Source organism: Cavia porcellus, unplaced genomic scaffold (assembly GCF_034190915.1).
Source record: "Cavia porcellus strain 051 isolate PalLab524CR breed Dunkin Hartley unplaced genomic scaffold, mCavPor4.1 scaffold_7, whole genome shotgun sequence".
Lineage (NCBI taxonomy): Eukaryota > Metazoa > Chordata > Mammalia > Rodentia > Caviidae > Cavia > Cavia porcellus.
The window spans coordinates 66,982,941-66,988,371 of NW_026947490.1; positions in this window are offsets into that span (position 1 = coordinate 66,982,941).

The window sequence follows — 5,431 nt, forward strand, 5'->3', positions numbered from 1 at the left end:
TCACTACAGCCGGCTTCAGAACGCGTTCCTCTCTCTGATGACACGTGTCAGCAGTCATTCCTGTCTCCCCGACTCTCACCCTCGGCAATTACAAATTCATCCTCTGTCGCTACATTTTGGAATCACAGAATATGTAGATTTTGTGTTCCATTTCTTTCATATCATACAATTTTTTGAAGTGTCATCTTTTTTCCCAGTAGCAGGGATTGAACCCAGGGCCTTCTCTCTGAGCTATATCCCAGGCCATTTTACTTATTTTTTTTAATATAGGTTCTTACTAAATTGTTAAGTTGCCCAGGCTGGGCTCAAAATTGTAATCCTCCTGTCTCAGCAACTCAGAATGCTGAGCTGAAAAGTGTGCCAAAATGCCCAGGTAGGTTTCATCTATTTTAAAAGTTTATTTATTATCAGTTATCATTTCTTCTTATTGCTAGATAATCTGTTTTATGGAAATACCACATTTTATTATCTGTTCCTCGGTTGATAGGCATTTGGGTTGTTTGCAATTTTGTCTGTTATGAATATGCCATTTTGAACATTTGTGTACAAATTTTTGTATGGCCTTATGTTTTTGTTCCACTTGGGAATGAGGCTAGCAGTGGAATTGCTGAGTCTTGTGGCATCTCTGTATTTGATAGTCTGAAATTTCCGTTGCCTCCCAACATTTGTTATCTGTCATCTTAAAATTTATTTTAAAATTACTCCAATATATTTTACTAGTGCATTGTAGCTTTATAGAATGCTGAGTTTCTCTGTAGAATTTTTTTTTTTATTTTTTATTTATTTTTTTTTTTAATTTTTATTTAAGGAGAAAAGAAAAGAAAAAAAAAACAGTGAAGGGTACAAGTTATACAGATTTACAGAAGAAAAAAATGCGCAGTAGGAAATCACTAGTTAATAGATTACATATTGCCATCTTAGAAATAATTGTTCAAGTCACAGAATTAAAGTTTGTAGAGTGGACATTCCAGCAATGATACTGCAAACAGTTCTGTTCAATGATCCATTAGAACTCTGTGATATCATTTTCTGTCTTATACATTTAAATATACATGCAGTTATATAGTTTAGAGCATTTTCTTTTCCTCTCTTTTGTACAGTGACTATTACACATTTTGGGTTTCATTGCTCCCACTGTTCTTATTGCTTTTTTGGAAGAGAGTAAAACCAAATGTGACATAACAGAACAGAATCGGTCAAGTCAAAAGGGTGGATATAATAGATAATATAAAAACATAATACAAGGTGATCAACAATGGTTACCCTAATGCCTCCCGCTATTTCTAATAGAATTGCCTATATCATTAGTTGTAATACTATTGAACAAAACCATAAAGGATAAAACCGACAAAACCAAAACATTGGAGATATTGTAGGTCTTCAAAAGTAGATAGAAGTCAACGAGAATGGGCGTTATAATGAATCTCATTATCTTCTCAGCTGATGCCTAAACTTTCGAACCTGATACTATTCAGCAAAACAGAATAGAGGAACCTCAGTCAAAAACAAGATGGTGAGAGTAATACAGGGCTTCAAATCGAGAAAATAGAAAGTCAAAGTGGGTTACTATATTATATCCTGCTATATTTTTCCCTTTAATTAAATGGATAACAATAAAAAAGTATATAATGGAGTGGAGATTGAGAAAAAGAAAAAGAGGGCATAACAGCGAAACAGGGCAGATCAAGACATAACCTTTTAAGCAGAATAGTGTTTCACCACCAGATATTTCCGACTTAAAAATAGTTACCATATTGACTCCCTCCCTGAAGTCCTTGAGTACAACTTCATATACTGTAGCATTAAGTATATCAAAACAATGTAAAACCATTTAAGAGAATGACAGCATTATAGAGTATTTGGAATTGACTAACAGAAAATGAACAATGGTCTCTGTATAATCTCCTTGTCTTTAAAAGGTTTTTGCTTATACTAACATACATAACAAAATCCAATAAGATACAACCTGGTTAGACCATTGGAGACAGAAGAACAAAAGCTAGATGAGACTTCAAAACAAGATGGTACTGAATCAGCATTACCTATTAAGATGTCATTTTCTCAAAAATAGCTGTTCCTATCATCCAATCTTCTCTGTCTCATTTCTGTTGAGCTCTTTTTCTGTCAGTAGCTGTCAGTTTGTCTTCTTCATTTTGTTCTCTGCTCCATTCGTTGTGGCCTCCCTGCCACTATTTCTGGGTTCTTTGTATTTTTCTTTTTTTAGAATATCCTGCAATACTTTCTGTAGAGTTGAATTGGTGGTTGCAAATTCCCCCAGTTCCTCTTTATCCTGGAAGCACCTCGTTTTTCCATCAATTTCCAGGGACAGTTGTGCAGGATATCTCAATCTTGGCTGGAGATTATTATCTTTCAAAGCTTGAATTATTTCCCCCCATGCTCTTCGTGATTTGATGGTTTGTGAAGAGAAATCTGCTGTAATTCTGATGGGTGTTCCTTTGTAAGTGATCTGTTTCTTGTCTCTTACAGCTTTTAATATTCTGTTCTTGTATTGAATTTCTGGGATTTTTATTATTATATGCCTGGGTGTTTCTCTGTTAGGGTTGTAGGTAGCTGGGGTCCTGTATGCCTCATACAGCTGAGTATCTTTACCTTTTGCTAAATTAGGAAAATTCTCCTGGATTATTTCTGTGAGTAGCTTTTGTAATTCACTTGTTTGTGTCCCTACTTCTTCTTCTATGTTCTTAATCCTTAAGTGGTGGCTCCTCTTATCATCTTCTTGTCTTTGTATTATTGCTGTTTGTTTCTTTGTTATTTTTAAGAAGTTTTTCATTTCATTCTCCCATATTTCAAGTCTGCCCTCCAGTTCAGATAGTCTGTCCTTAGTTTCTTTCAAGCTGTTATGCCAGTCTTGTATAGACTTATTAATTTCTTGATAGTCCCTTTGAACCTGCTTCACATACTCAATGCTTTCTCTGTTTTCTCCATCAAGCAATTCTCCCCTCTTTTTCTGTTCTTCCATTCCACCATCTGTTTTTTCCTGGGTGGTGTTTAGCATTTCTCTAACTATTCTGCATACTTCTAGCTTCAGATCATTGATAACTTCATTCCTGAATTGGTCTATGAGGCTCTCAATATGGTGCTTAATGTATACTGGTGCGGCATCCATTATTGCCTGTTTCTCAGGATTGGGGGCCGAGGAGCTTTTTTTCTGTAGAATTTTTTGTACATGCCTGTAACATATTTTGACCACAGCCACCCTTGTCTGTCTTTTTGACAAAAAGCCATTCTTATGGGGCCTCACTGAAGATCTGATTTACATTTTACTGATGGTGAGATACGATGTTGACCACTCTTCACATGCTATTGGCCATTAACCTTCTCTGAAGAAATACAATTTAGATTCTTTGTCTGTTGATTTGTCATTTCATAATTGTGTCTTAAGATATAAGCCCCATTACAGACAAGACTGACAAATATTTTCCCCCATTCTCTGGATTGTTTTATTGCTTTCTTGGTGGCAACATTTGAAAATCAAAAGCTTTACATTTTCATGCAGTATAATTTATCAATATTTGTTTGCTTGTGTGTTCAGGATTATATCTTCAAAACCAGTGCTGAGCAGAGTCAGAAGCACTGACTGTTGTGTTTTCCTTTTAGAGTGTTATAGGTTTAACTCTTACATTCTAGGTCTGTGATCCCTTTTGAGTTAATTGTGGGGATGGATGTGGGAGCATTTGCATTTCTTCTTTTGTATGTGGATTCTCAGTTACCCCAGCAGTACTTACTAAGCACTTTCCCTGCCCTACTCACCTGCGTGGAAGTCAGTGGACCTGACTCACGTGGGTTTGTTTCTGGACTCTGAACTCCATTTCATTCATTTTTGTGTCTTTCCTGATCCTCGGACCATACCTTCTTGGTGACTATAACATTTGTGAAATTGGGAAATATGAGTCTTTCAAGTTTGCTATTTTTAAAAAGAATGTTTTGTCTATTTTAAGGCTCTTGAATCTCTACAGGAATTTTAGGATCATCTTGTAAATTTCTGGAAACAAGAAACTGGGGACCACATTGAATTTGTGTAGAAATTTTGGCAATATTGCCATCTTAACAATATTAATTCCTCTTATTCACAAAGATGATATATCTTTCCATTTATTTTGATTTTCTTTAATTTCTTTCAAAGATTATTTCATAGCTTGTAGAGTGCAAATTTATAACCTGTTTTGTTGAATTTATTCTTTTTTTTTGTATCATGAATTGAACTCACAACTTAGTGTTTGCCAAGTGGGTGCTGTGCTGCTGAGCTATATCCCCAGCCTGTTAAAGTTGTTCTAAGTATTTTATTCTTTGTGATACTGCTGAAAGTGAGAGTTGCTGTTTGATAGATTTTTATTTTCAGGGTGGTTTTAGGTGCATAAAGAATAGAGTGGAAGGTATAGAGCTCCTCATGACCCCTTTGCCATCCCACACAGCCTCCTTCTTGGTAAAGATCTGGTACGTTTCTTATGACTGATGACCCTACCTGGACAGATCTCTGTGGTGCAGAGCCCACAGCTCACACTGAGGCTTACTGCAATCCTGTGTGTCCTTGCGTTTATAAAGTGCAGAATGATACGGATCCATCATCAGAGTCTCATACGGAACACTTGCATTGCCCCGAAAATTTTGTTCTCCACTACTTTGTTCCTCTTTTCCTCTAACTCTAGCAGCCTTCTCTTTTTACTGTCTCCTAATTTTGCCTTTTCCAGAATGTCATGTCATATAGTTGGAAGAGTACAGCTTGTCACCTTTTCAGACTGGAGTAAGGTTCTTTTGTGTCTTTTTCATAGCTTGATAACTCTTTTTTTTCTTCTTAAGTGTGCAATAGTATTCCATTGTCTAGATATATTACAGATTATTTGTCTACTTACCTATTGAAGGATTTTTAAAATTTCTTTCAAAGTATGGTACTTCTGAAAAACATTAGCTATAAATAACTCTGCAGGGTTTTGTGTAGATGGAAGTTTTTAATTAATGTGAATAAATAGCAAAGAGTGTAATTTTTGGGTCATATGGTCTGACTATGACCTGTTTTGTGAGAAACTTCCAAACTATCTTCCAAAGTGGTGGAGCCATTTTCAACTGCACCTGAACAAATGGAGTTCCGGTGGCTCCATGTCCTTGTCAGCATTTGGGGATTATTGACTTAAATATAAAGTGCAAAATTAAAAAACTCCTTTTGTTGGCTTTCTGTTGCTATGACGAAGTATCTAAGATAAATAACTGAAAGGTTCTGGGTTTTCATCAGCCAGATAGATGTCTCATTGATGCTTTATTTGCAGTCGTCTAATGGCATGTGATGCTAAGCATATTTCCGTATGCTCACAAATCATCTGTGTACCTTTTTGATCAGTATCTGTTCAGTTTTTGTCATTGTTTTGTCCATTTTAAAATCAGGTCAAGTATACTTTGCATATTTTTAAATTTCCCA